Source organism: Erythrolamprus reginae, chromosome 1, assembly GCF_031021105.1.
Source record: "Erythrolamprus reginae isolate rEryReg1 chromosome 1, rEryReg1.hap1, whole genome shotgun sequence".
NCBI lineage: Eukaryota > Metazoa > Chordata > Lepidosauria > Squamata > Dipsadidae > Erythrolamprus > Erythrolamprus reginae.
The window spans coordinates 215,243,714-215,258,826 of record NC_091950.1 but is presented as its reverse complement, the minus strand read 5'-3'; the positions used below and the strand labels follow the sequence as shown (position 1 = coordinate 215,258,826).

Here is a 15,113-nt window from a genome sequence, read left to right as displayed (position 1 = left end):
AAAGAATGCATAATGGATAGAGGTTTCATGTTCTGCTCCTATATTTTTCAGCCTCAGGGGAGGATGATATGTACATGGAATAAAGTGAAAAGCAGAGAAAATGTTGGGGAATGGGAACCAAACTCAAATATTTTCTTATCAATAAATCCCATCCATTCTCTTAAACTGCTGAGTGCTTAAAATATTGCTGTTTCCTTGGAGAAAGTATGTGATCCAGAACAATAATTGGCTGCTAATCCAATTATCTGGGATACAAGTAGTATTCTCTGAGGTCAAGTCTGACCTGTAGCTTGTCAAGAGATTCAAAACTGTTTCCTGGGGTATCTCTCACAAATAAGCAATTCTGGAAGGAATTATTCCACTGTTATATTATACTCTTCAATTCCAAAAAGGTAAAGATTATATTGACTATCCATTTTAATGATTTATTCATCAAGATAGAGCTTTAAAAAGCATCATAAAACATTCTACACTACAAAATTTAGTTTGCACTCTTAAAATAAAAGCATAAATGGTAGCTATACCCAATAGTTAATTTAATTTAATTTGTTAGATTTTTGAGCCGTCCAACTCCTTTTAGACTCTGGTGGCATACAATCAATAAAAATGATATAAAAATAGTATAAAATCCCCTTAATAAAACATTCGTATATTTGTATTTAGTTATTTTTTTTACCTAATCTTAAGCTAATATGTAAAGATTTCCCCTAAAATATCATTATCTGTGTCCAGTTTTATATAACCCACCCTCACTCCCATGCCCTAGTTGCTAAAATCCAGTTCTTTTCTCATAAGTTCCTTTTCACCAACAATTTTTACGTTCAATATAAGAACAACTTGTGCATTCACCAACATATTAATATTGTATACCGGTAGTTTCAATTATCTTCATTACTTGTTTGCTATTGGGAGTATTTGCATGCACAGTGCTTTTATGCATGCACAGAGACATCTGGATGAGTGGGCAGAGCCTCCCACCACCGCTACCAGTTCACCCGATCCGGGGTGAACTAGTAGCAGCTCACCACTGTATACTAATTACATCAGTTTATTATGAAATAGGCCCATGAAAACTTCTGAAATGGTGCTCGGTTTCTTTCATGATATTGCACCAATCAAGGATTCCACCTTCTCATACTTTCTGTCTGAAATAATTGCTAGATTTAAATTGTCATTTTATGGTAAGTTACCAACTTCAAGTATGCACAGCTGTTGCATTGTAAAATCACTGTAAAAGTAAAATAGCAGTTTCAGGGTGATGAAAGAGCTTACAGGTGCGTTTTTAAGAATTTTTAAGAAATCTTGTAGAATAGGTAAGGTGTAAGAATAACGGTAGAGACAGATACTTTCTGTTTCTATCCTCAAAAAAAAGAGAAACTATAAACAAGGCAATATTTTAGAACTAATTATTAAGCAGTACCTCTGCAATTGTCTAGGAAACAATTCATTGATTACTGGAAGCCAGATAAATGTATTAGGAATAAATCATGCCAAATGGCAGGAGTATATAAATCAACTTAGATTTACTAATGTAGTAAATTATGGACTTGAGTTCATGGTTTACTATACAGTTTTTCATGATATCCTTATAGACAAGACATGTAAAGTACACATTTTAAAAATAAATCCTGTATCTAACTCTGATTAAGTAAGTGTTCTCAAGGAATTCTCATTAATGGCTCTATGTTAATATGAAAGAAAATATTCAGTAGAATATGATAGCATTTTGTTTCAAAGCCTGTGCTGTTCAGTATTTTATAAATGTTCTTAGCAGATACAGTATAGCAGATAATATAGCTCTAGCAGCTAGCCTCTTCTTATCTGGGATCAGAAGCTAAGTAGGGTCAGGCAGTTTAGGACTTCAGCCAAGAAATGCCAGGGCTCAGGCTAGACAGAAAAGTTTATTCATAGGGCAGTCATAGGGCACAAGAAATCATAACCATGAGAGAAAATTTCCTTGGCAACACTACCTGTGATTTGATACCTGTAATAGAAGATAATCTGAAATTGAGCAAATAGTGAGACGAGGCTGCTAAAAAAGATCATGTACTCTTGGTTTTATTCACAATAGCATCATTTCGCAGACCAGAGGAAATAATTCTCCTGTTCTTTTCTATTAGATAAGCTACACTGAAATTCTTCTAAGTTCCACATCTTAAGAAAAATATTAACCACAGAAGCACATCCAGGGAAAAACAATCATGTTGGGGAGGGAGTTGAGACGGGGTGCAAACAATTTTTACATAAATATTAAAATTGGATTTGTTTCGTCTGAAATATTTTTTTTTTAAAAAATGGACAAGAGTTCAAATATCAGCAATTTTGATTTTGTTTTCCTGTTTATCCCCGTTCTGCTTTGCTTTGTTTTGTTTTGGAGCGTCGTTTTAACAAGAAGAAGAAAAAGTTCACATAGATTTTGAGCTCTTTTGCTATTTATACTTCTTGTTAAGAAGATCTTTGCTTAGAAATTTAACTTTCAAATAAATAGGCTTCACTACTTACAGTTTCTTTCTCCTTTAGATCTATGGTAAGGAGCTTGAAAAGCTTATGAAAGCCTTTGGTAAGATATTCCTACACATGCAATTAAAAAATGACTTCCTTTATAAAGTTGTAGATGTTTAGTGACATGGAAAATGATGCGTAAGTGGCATGGGCAGGAGTATAAAATAAAACCACACAGGTATTGTAACATGAACCTGGAGGAAAAGGAAAGAGATAACAGAAACCAACCTATTGTCTTTTCTTTGGTGTGAAGGAAGTGATATAGGACAAATCAACTTTTGCACTAGTAAAAGTAGTAGTAAACTAGATAAAGTTGGAAGACGTGCAATTTCACCCTTACTTCTAAGAAAGTATCACTTAACTCAGACAAAGCAAATGTAGACTAATATGCTTAGAATTATCTCCCTTCTGTATTTTAATAAGAATCTGCCCCAATGAAAACAATTGACACATATACTGATTGGAACTTAGTTCTAAATCTGTTTGAAGTTCAATTCCCCAAGTATTGATCATTAAAGTATAATTTAGAAACTTACATCATCCTCATTAGTAGTAGTAGTATTTATTATATTTTTATGCTACCCATCTCTGCTACAAAATGGCTCTGGATGGCTTTATATTATAAGTAACATAGAATGACAATTTGCAAATGAGTAAAGTAAAAAAAACCACCACTATATAAATTGGTCACCACTAGCTGTTAAGGTAAGTTTAAAGTTCATTGTGATGCATTACTTAACATTGGTATAAGTATGGTCTCAGGACATTTGGTTTTATGTTCCTGTCTTTTTGCTGCCACAAATAGATTCTCAAGAATAAAACATTCTCAATGCAAGAGAATTTTCATTCACTGTACACTACCTATATATACTACCTATAATGAATGTCCCAAAGGTGCTTATGTTTGTTTTCCTTTAAGATGTTTTGCTTATCAACCAAGAAGCTTCTTTAGTTCTGACTTAGATGAGAAGTGAAATGTCTTCAAAGAAAAACAAAGTCTAGCTGCCTTTTGTGGGGGAGCACCTTTGAGACAACAATGACCTGGATGACTGAGAATCTTCATAGACATATACCTGTAATGAAATGCATATTGTGATATCCCAACACTAATCCCATCTTTCATACCTGTGTCCAATATTATAACCCAAGTGCAGATAATCCTCGACTTACAAACATCCTTTTAGTGACAGTTTGAAGTTACAACGGCACTGAATAAAGTGATTTATGACTATTTTTTTACATTTACAAGTTTGGCAGCCTCCACATGGTTGTGTGATTAAAATGAAGAGGCTTGGCAAACTATATTCATTATTCATGAAGCACTATTTAGGGAGGAGATAGAGTTAGAGAAAATAATAAGAGAAAAAAGTGAGGGTACAAAGGCGCAAGCAAGTAATATATATATATAAGATGTTAGTGCAGTCAGACGAGGACGTGATCCAAGGATTGACTAAATGGTGAAAAAATGAGATACAAGTAGAGGCGCAAGAGATGAAAAATATAGTAGAGAATATAAAGAAAACTAACAAAACAAGAGTTAGGGAAATGAGAAGGAAAATATTACATAAATGGTATTACACACCCGTTCAACTCGCATACTTTCAGCAGAATGTTAAAGGTATTTGTTGGCATGGGTGCCAAGATAAAGGCATGTTTATGCATATGTTTTGGGAATGCCCAATAGTGCAGAATTTTTGGCAAAAAGTGCAAGAGGATATTAATAGGATATTAAATATAAGATGGATAATTACTAAGGAATGGCAGCATTAGTTAAAAGTAATGAGATGGGAGAATTCAGAGAAATAAAATAAGCAGTGATAGAAAGCGCTCAGGCGGTAATAGTCTTGGGTTCGAAGGACGCAACAAAATGGACAATGCAAAATTGGTACCGGTACATGGTGGACCACATTCAATTTGAGATTATGGATAAAAGGATGAATTTGATTAATGAAACTGATTTGTGACAACTGATGGGACGATGGGACAAGGTAAGACAATATATAGCGAGTAGAATCCGAGACCAAGTTGTAAGAAACAAGTTGGAATCACTGTATAATATGTAAATATTATATTTCGCTCTTGGGTTAAAATGGTTTATACAAGAAACACCCCCGATTGGTGGTGGGGTACAAATATTTGTCTGGTGGTGGGCACAATCACTGAGCACTTGTTATATGTTGCGTGTATGTTATTATAAAATCAATAAAAATATTTTTTTTTTAAAGGCAAAAAAAAAGAGGCTTGGCAAACTAATTCATATTTATGACAGTTGCAGTGTCCCAGAATAATGTGATTATATTTTGCAAGCATCTCACAAGTAAAGTCAACAGGGAAGCTAGATTCATTTAACAGTCACGTTGCTAACTTAACAACTGTGGTAAGAAAGATTGTAGAATGGGGCAAAAAAAATCACTTACCAACTGGGTCACTTAGCCACAGAAATGTTGGGCTTAATTGTGGATTAAGTTTCTAATTTGACATCACTGTTAACAAATAACAGAACCTGGGACAGAAGCAACTTGTGCACAGTCATATTACAGCTCCATCTACCTCAGAATACCCTCTATTGAGGATGGGGAAATGATAGAGCAAGGTACATTGGAAAGTTTGATTTGAAAGTGGTCAACACTAAATAATTTTAATGTATCTTTGTATATACTTACTCACAGGATTTCTAGGCTGCTTCAATCAACCAGCTGTGAGCAAAAGGCTACACCTCCCACTTCCAATCCCTATTTTGGTTAAATAGATGGATAAATATTCACAGCTAAAACTAAAAGTATTAAATTAGAACAATGAACTATGATGTGATACAATCACATAAAGATCAGATATTAACATTTTAAACACAAATAATTTTGGTGTTTCATTGTTTAATAGTATGAGCAACAAAATTATAACCCCACTGCTCCCAATTATTTTGAAAGTCTGCTTACTGAGGATTATAACTTCTACTTAGATCTGATAACACAAAGCAAATCCCTGGCCTCAAAAGTCTAACTGTAATTTTAAGTACAGTATATCCCTTTTGCACCAGATTTCAGTTGGTGAATCCCTTAATTTTAATTAAAAAGTAGATCTCCCAGGCATTAGCTTACATTATCTACCACCAGATCTGATACCGTATTACCCGATTATCCTGAGAAGTGCCAAAGAATGGAACAAAGTGTGTAAAAAGCTCATTGCTGCAGTTGATATCTTTAAAATGTATTTCTTTGTTTTAATGCAATGCAGAATCCAAATTAGAGTTAAATAGACATTTAAGAAGCAATCCAAACGCTCTCCACAGTCTCAGGCCAAGGATTTTCTGATCACATAACCTTTTTCATTGTTGAAGATACCACTAACTTAACTGGAAATTAATTGCTTGGAATAGGTAAGCACTTCCCAAATATGCTCTACGATACAGGTGGATCAACTTGACCAATTCCATTGACATAACATTATTACAGGCACTTTACATGGCATATGCTCACTACATCTTTATAAACAAGCATATTCACCCTGTCACTGTCTTAATAAAGCTAAATCCACTTTTTCCACCTTGTAACTGATTTAAACCTTTATAATGCTAAGAGGCAGTGATCCATATGTTCGGCACCGTTTTTTTCTCCCAACAGGGTGATTTGAAGTTTGGGGCTTAAAAAAATGTCCTTAAGTGAGACAATCAAGCATTTTACTCACTGCAATAAACATTTAGTGGTTAGGTGGTGCTGCTTAGTCTCTAACAAAAAGAATCCTCCTGTGTTTTCCTCTTTATAAACAATGCAGACTATTCCCTTTACACTCACAGCCCCCTTCTCTTTTCATCTTCGAGGACAGATCTTTATTGCTGCAAGGCGTTGTTTTGTTTTGTTTAAAATTCTACCCTATCATCTCTGAAACTCCATCCACTCACATTTCGTCTTCAATAATAAATGATAAAAGGAAATGGAATAAATTCTCCTTAATGAGGAAATTTTCACGTAGTACAGAGGAACTGAGGAAATCTATTAACTGACTCAAGGAATGCTTGGTGCATTGCAATTACTGAGGGGAGCCAGAACTCTGCAGCACACTCTTCTCTTCCGCTTGACTGATTTTTATCTGATCCACTGGTGCCTGCGTAATACCAAACCATGCTGTAATATGCAACTGAGCACACCACACTGAAGGGCTTCACAAAGTTATTACTAATAAGGGAAGAGGACGAGGCGCTGCAGAAAACAGACCAATTATCAAACTCGGAACATATGACCCAAGTCTATAACCAAGTGCTTAGAATAACTATATTTTAAAAAGCCTTTGGGTTTGTTTTTTTTAAGCATTTGTTTTAATACTTGTGTTCTGCGAGGAAACTACAAACTGGAATTCTGTAGGGAAAATGGCCAGTGTTGGAATTTTATGAAGCAGGCTTTCTCAGGAAGATGGCATACTGATGATTGGAGCTGATGATTGTGCCTAAGAAGAAGGAGCTGATAAGTAGAACCATAAGTAAGATTGCCCAAGAAGTAAGTTTGTATGTGTTGCATACAGTTGCTCCAAAGCAATGCACACTAGAGGATGAGAGAATGGGGAGATGAGAGAATTTGCCATTCTGATCTAGCTGCAGTCAAATCTTCAAAGGACATTAAGTTTGCATTTCCTTTGCTAATCATGGTTGCAAATTGCCTATTAATTATTTTAAAGAAATTTGACACCTTCAAAATGACAAGCCTGGAAATGCATTCAATATTTAATAGAAGAAAATTAAGCTGTATATTTATAAGGTTTTCTGAAGGCTTGCCTTCCTACTCCATCACAGAGGGTTTTAAGAAAAGATTGGGCAGCCATTTGTCTCCCATGGTGAGGGTCTCTTGCTTGAGCACGGGGTTGGACTAGAAAATCTAGAACTCTCAGTGTCCTGTTCTCTAGACTGGTGCCTTAACCACTAAACCAGTGATGGCAAACCCTTTTTGGTTCACGTGCCAAAAGGGAGTGTGTGGGTGTGCTCACACCCCTTCCTCCCCCTCCCCCATGCACGCGCACAATTTTCCCCATCCTCACAGATGCACACAGGCCCCACTGAAGCCTGAGACTTGAAAAAAAACCTGCCAAATGGGCAAACCAGAAGTTCGGAAAAATGGACTTCCAGTTTGCCCGTTGTGATGGGTTTTTTGCACTCCAGAGTGTTTAGGGAAGCTTCCTGAAGCCCTGGAATGCAAAAAACAGCCCAACAAGCAAACCAGAAGTTCAGAAAATGCACTGACGCATCCAGAAGGCAAAATGGCCTTTCCCAAGACCAAAAATCAGCTGGCCAGCGCGCGCATGCACACTGGAACTGGCATGAGGCAACATCTTATGTGCCCTCCGATATGGTTCTGCGTGCCACCTGTGACATATTGTGCCATAAGTTTGCCGTCACAGCACTAGACTAAACTGGCTGCTGTTATGTTGAATGGGTTTTTTTGGACTTGCTGATATCTGGATTGCAAAAGATGTTGCATATTGTCTGTGGAAATTCTCAATCTCCAGGTTGTCCCAAGGATACTCTCAAAAAGCAATTGGGATTTCTTAGTTTTTTCTTTAAAACATTTCTTCAGAATTGTTTTAAAAGAAAAACATTTTCAATATAAATACTAAAAAAGTTGCCTTTTGAGAAGCACTTTTGGAATATGTTGTATATTGGATTTGTTTATAGTTAAGAGGTGAGATATGGACTGATGAGTGAAATGAGTTTTATATTTGTTAACTAATGGCATTATTTAAAGGCCCTGCTTGGACTTTTGAAACTTGCATTGGAAAAAATGTTGCTTTTTGGACTCACCTATAGTTGAGAATTAGTTTATGAGATGAAGAACTTTATACCAATTGATTAAGAGGAGGTAAGAGATTGTGAGATTGTTTATATTTGTTGTGATAGGAGTGGGAATTGCTTAGATTTTCTTTTCTCTTTCTAAACTTACTTTTCCTTGCTTTTTTCATCTTTTATACTTTCTTCCTTCTTTTCTTTTTCACTTGCATTATCTTTTACTACTGTACTTAAAACTTCTAATTAAAACAACCTAACAAAGAGGAAACAGCATGAGATAAACATTCAGAGAAGAAACTCTACTTTGATCAAGGAACAATTAAGGAGGAAGCCACACACACACACACACACACACACACACACACACACACCAAGACTGCAAGAGCAAGCTACTACATAGGAATAACCAACAAATTCCATTCTCCCTGAAATGAAATGTCTAAAGAAAAGCAATCACACTCAGAGAACACCAAAAATTCAACAGTTTAACCTTGAGCTACATATTATTCAAGTCTAATCTAATCAGACCCAGGAATTTACTAGAAGGTGAAACTGATGGGCAGCTGCAGCAGTGATTGGTCCCTTCCTCTGTATCATGAACAATGATGGATAAATCAGGCAAAATACTTGCAATTACAAGAATATGAAAGGTTTCAACATTCTACAATAATCTATTCTTGAACATCTCAGTATTTCAGAAATAGAGCTTTTCTCCTTCCTTTGAAGCATGGGATAGCAGACAAAAAAATAGCCAGTGTGAAATTATTTGCAGGAAATGTAACCTCTGCATATACATGTTCATCCATCCATCCATCCATCTACTCATCCATCCATCCCCCCATCCATGATTTCTTTTCCCCCAAACTCTGGGATAGGCATGCTCAATTGATGTATATTTTGACTAGGATACATTATGCAACAGAATGTCCTTTTTAAAGTTTGTTTTGATAGATATTATACCGGTTTTAATTATACATCATCCAGAGTCAATTGGAACAGGGGTAATATTATACCTTTAAATAATAAACAAATATAAACAAATATACTAGGAACTGAATTTATATTCTTGGAAACATGACCCCACACATAATATTTTCTTTCTCTTGCTTTCTGTGCACATCTGCTTATGCACCAATCTCCAAGTCAGAGAGGGAAAGAGAAATTATAATATCACAGCAGCTGATCTAGTATTTTCTTTCAAGTTTCAATTTTTTAAAACTTGAATAACTGATAGACAAAAGTTTTTTAAAAAGGCATTCTCTTGCCTTTCTTCTTCCTGCCAAACTTGTTCCTCAGAGGTTCATGTGGATTTACTCAATCGGTCCGGATGTTTCATACACTTTAGAATAAGCAATTACAATAATGAAATTGGGGCAGATATTGTTTGTCTCATTGTGTCAAAGAGACAAGGGATAACTATTTTCCTCAAGGGGAATCTTATTTAAAAGACAGCTTGTCAGGTTATGTCAGGGCCCATTGCAGTAATGGGGGTGGGTGGGTGTAAAATAACAATTGGGTAGAATTGAGTCATAAAATTATTTGTTTGTATTTTTAACACTTTTAAAATATACTGTATACCCTGTTTCTCCCCCAAATAAGACATCCCCTGATAATAAGTCCAATCCAGCTTTTGAGTGCATAGCAATAAGACCAAGTGTTCATTTTGGAGTTCAAAATTATTTTTTTTGAAACATGGGGAAATCTTTGATATATATCAATTGTCAATCAAATGTCAAACAGATTTCTAAACCTAAGGGAGGAATAATTATTATCAAATGTTACAAAATATCACATAATCTACACCACAGAAAAATATATTGAGTGATTTATTGACAAGTAGATAAAACTGGCTTTTCAAAAGTAGTTTCTCACTTTTTCCTATAGTGAATGTGTATTGGCCCAATCCTCTTCTTCCCCCCTCGAATGCAAAGAGTAGACTTTGTCGGCAAGTAATCTGTACATGTATCTGTACAATACATGGAAGGACAAAAGAATACACAAGGCTGCTTTTTACCCATAAGTGTAGAAATGGTTCTTTCATATAACATGCTAAACTTCTGCCACTAACTCCTATTGCAAAGATTTCAATAGTTATTAATATGCAAATATGGTTATCCTAAGATTATCCTTCATTATACTGAAAGCTTTATGTTCCTCAACTCTGTGGAAAAATGTTTCGGTTTGTAACCTGCAAAAAGATTTACATGTTTTCATAGGTAGTAAAGGATGAATAGGAATCACAGCATGTCTCAAATATTCATCAAGAAGGGAGCAAACACCATTCCTAGGATCCCACATCTTAATCAGATATGATGGAGTCAGAATCTATATTCTTAACTTGCATACATTGTAATGTAACTCTTGTACAATATTTAAATTTTAGATTGCACCTCATCACTGAATAATTTGGAACCAATTTTAGCTGATAGAATAGACACTGGATTAGTTTCCCCCATTGAAATAAATTATCTCAACTATCATTAACATTATCTCAATTTCAGATAAATAATCTCAGTAATGAATAAAACAATGGGTATATTTTTCTTTGTTCCATTTTTAAAGTTCAGATTTAAAAGAAAGTATCTAGGTGTTCATGAATAGCTTAGAAAATAAAGCTACAAATGGCAATATGATTGAAGACTATATTCATATTGGCAAACATGGAAAACCTTTTGTTAATGCATTTCAGACATGTGCAGGTGAACGCACTTGTGTACATGAGCCTAGGACATTTACAAGATTGAGATATCATCCCCAAATAATTATTCTATCATATCATTTGGATATAATTGAATCATGATTTCTCCCATGTAGTAAATGAGAAAAGTGAAGTGACAAATATACATTTTCTCCTTAAGACAAATAAACATGCTCCTCCTTTTACTTAGTCCCTGTTATTTTCCAAATATGTAAAACAGCAGACGCACACTTATAGCAATCATAACAGCTGTTTCTTCTCTGAAACTAAAACTAAAATTATTTCCATCTGATGGGACTCTTTTATACAGAGGCAAGAATATCAGCAAGGACCTTCTGACGAATCTTACTTTATTCTCTTATTTGCAGATATAGAATTGATTTTTTTTTCAAAGCAGTGTGACACCCAATTGGAAAAGCAATTATTTATTGATGATCCTTTGATCTTCCTTTCATTCTACTGTTTTCATCTTGCAAAGTCTGAATCTGGGATCTTCGTTCCAATTTTTGTGCCTTTGTAAACTTCATACTGAAGGATTTTTTTTCAATATGTGCAGTTTAGAAATAGAAATAAAGGTTTCATTTTAAAAATCCTTATTTCCCAAAGTAGTTCTATAATCTCTTAAACCAAATTGTTTGGTGAAAAAAAGTTAAATTAAGCAAAAAAGTTAAAAGGTAAGCAAAGTTCATCTTGGTTGGTACCATTGCTGAATGAAGTAATTAACCGATGCACTAATCCTTAAATTCTTTATGTAATATGATTTTAAAGTTAATTAATAAGTTAATAAAAAATTCCCAAAGCTATCCCTTCCTTTTAATTAGAGCCCTGGCTATGTAGTGGTTAGAAAGCAGCATTGCAGGCTAACTCACTGCTCACTGCCAGGAGTTCAATCCTCACTAGGCTTAAGGATAAGTAAAATGAGGACCCAGATTGTTGAATATGCTGATTCTGTAAACTATTTAAAAAGTCTGAGTGCTCTTGCTAGTGCTATTAGTTATTTCACAAAGTGATGTTAAAGTGTTCTTGGACTGCTGTAGATCTCTCCCTCCCTCCCTCCCTCCCTGGACAGTAAATAAATAATTTAAAAAGATATGTTCTCAAGTCCATTCTTTGAGGGGACAGGCCCAGCTGAGCTCATCAGACCCTGTCCTCCATAAGGCATTCTGTCTTCAAAGGACATTGGGAGATGTTTCCCCAACACTTCACTTTTACATAAAGCACGTAGGGCAAAAGGCACTGCATTATTTTTTAAATTGCCCTTTCACACTTCTGTATACAAGTCCCATAAAAATATCTAGTAAACTTCCATTTAGAAATTTTAAAAATCTGGCATAACAATCATTCCATATACCTACCTATTTTAATAAGTCTGTGAATATTGTTTTGATAAATATAGTTGTCACAGAAGCTGAAACCCAACTAATAGGAATTGTAGATGTGCTTTAGCAAAGATAATCTACTAATAATAATTAATAATAATAATAATAATAATAATAATAATAATAATAATAATAATATATTAGATTTGTATGCCGCCCCTCTCCGAGGACTCGGGGTGGCTCACAACAACAATACAACATGTAAAAATCTAATATTAAAAAACAATTTAAAACCCCCATTATAACAAGGAAAACAATAATACAACCTAACAATCCATACATAAAACCATAGTAGCTAGGGGTATATTAATTTCCCCATGCCTGGCGACATAGGTGGGTCTTCAGAAGCTTTCGAAAGGCAAGGAGAGTGGGGCAGTTCTAATCTCTGGGGGGAGTTGATTCCAGAGGGCCGGGGCTGCTACAGAGAAGGTTCTTCCCTGGGTCCCGCCAGACAACATTGTTTAGTCAAATGCAAATATTAATTTCAGGAACTTCAAAACAGAAGAATTTAAATGCTCCATGACTGACTTTCTATTACATAGATGATAGATAGATAGATAGATAGATAGATAGATAGATAGATAGATAGATAGATAGATAGATAGATAGATTAATTTCCCCATGCCTGGCGACATAGGTGGGTCTTCAGAAGCTTTCGAAAGGCAAGGAGAGAGGGGCAGTTCTAATCTCTGGGGGGAGTTGATTCCAGAGGGCCGGGGCTGCCACAGAGAAGGCTCTTCCCCTGGGTCCCGCCAGACAACATTGTTTAGTCAAATGCAAATATTAATTTCAGGAACTTCAAAACAGAAGAATTTAAATGCTCCATGACTGACTTTCTATTACATAGATGATAGATAGATAGATAGATAGATAGATAGATAGATAGATAGATAGATAGATAGATAGATAGTATATAAACATACAAACACACACACGCACACATTGAAATTAAGTTAAAATAAATTAATGAGAAAAAGCAATATCCCTATTCTATATTTTTTTAGATCTGAAATAAAATATTAATCTTATTAATCTAAATTAATTGCCTTTCGTAAAGTTCTTAAGACCCATCTCTGCCGTCAGGCATGGGGGAACTGAGACATCTCCCCCAGGCCTATACAGTTTATACATGGTATGTTTGTGTCTATGCTTGCTTTTAATAATGGGGGTTTTCGTGGTTTTTTTAATTATTAGATTTGTTCTTACATTGTCTTTGTTATTGTTGTGAGCCACCCTGAGTCTATGGAGAGGGGCAGCATACAAATCTAATAAATAATAATAATAATAATAATAATAATAATAATAATAATAATAAATATAATTAAATTACTTTTCAGTGATATTAAGGTAAAGAAGAACTTTTCCCTCTCTACTTGTACAGCAATACATATACAAAATCACTCTGAAAAGCAGTATTTTAAAAGGCTGGTCACACTTGTTTACCTGCAGATAGATTTTATGTCAGCTCAACCATCTCCCTGGACACAGAGTAAACATAGATCTAAAATGCATTTGCCAGATCAGCTATTTTTGCAGTTTTGAAAGGCCCCTTTCTCAGCAGGAAAGTCCACCAAAAACAACTCCTTTACAGGTTTGTTTAAAGTAACCAGAAAATAGGAAATAGAAAGGATTTTAATCTATTGATTAAATAACTGACTTAAGGTTAGCCTTAAACTGTTATTAATGGAATGTTCAAAAATATTTTGGATTATATTCTCATCCTTAGCAGTGAATTTATATCCACTGGTAGCTTTCTTTCTGCCTGTCTACACTACATCGAAGAACTTGAAAATACAATGTTTTATAAGTGATCTTCCTTCTTCTGACAGACTATAGTTTCAAAGGTGGAAAATAAATATTAGTTCTCAATTTTTCTAACTATGTTTGCATTTTTCCATTTCTTGGGGGGGGGGGAGAAACCAGCCCCTGCTTTATAATATTCTTGTTCTATACTTTATTTAAAATGACAATATGCAGGGTTATTCAAAAATAATGAACCGATTTCATGACATATCGCTTCAATTCTCAAGCATCGTCATGTAATGAGTCAGTGACCATTTAAAGGAGGAGTTATCTAAGTTGTAAAGGCCACACTGAATACTTGTATAACAGGAAATAAAGGTTGATTGTAAGTAGAATACTTGTGACTTGGCTGGAGTTTTGTATTAATTTTCCTTAATAAAATATTGTGTCATGAAATTGGTTCATTCTTTTTGAATAACCCTGTACATAAAAACAAAACATCTGAAGTCCTTCTTTGTCTTATCTCTACAACAGAATAACAGAGTTGGAAGGGACATTGGAGATCTTCTAGTCCAACTCCTTATTCAAGCAGGAGATCCTATACCATTTCAGACAAAAAAAACCCTGTCCAATTTCTTCTTAAAAACCTGCTGGAGCAGCCACAAACCACAAGCCACAAGATGATCCTCCAATTGCAATTTATTTATAGCAGAAGACATGGACATTACTTTCATAATTGTGAGAAATTTCAATGGTTCTGAACTGAAAAAAGAACAGAATAGTTCTCTTTTAAAAACTTTTATAGCCTTTGAAAAAATATCTTGTATATATAGAATCGTAGAATGACAGAGTTGGAAGGGACCATGAAGGTCTTCTAGTCCGACCACCATGCTCGAGCAAGAGACCTCACACCATTCTGGACAAATGGCTGTCCAATCTCTTCTTAAAAACCTCCAGTGATGGAGTGCCCACAAGTTCTGCAAGCAGGCTCTTTCACTGATTGTTTCTAACTATTAGGAAA

General features: G+C 35.0%; 1 protein-coding gene across 1 annotated transcript in view; it reads right to left on the bottom strand.

Moving 5' to 3' along the window:
* Nucleotides 1-15,113, bottom strand: part of CPS1 (carbamoyl-phosphate synthase 1) — a 188,391-nt gene that overhangs the window by 72,297 nt on the left and 100,981 nt on the right. The gene's annotated exons all lie outside the window — the stretch shown is intronic.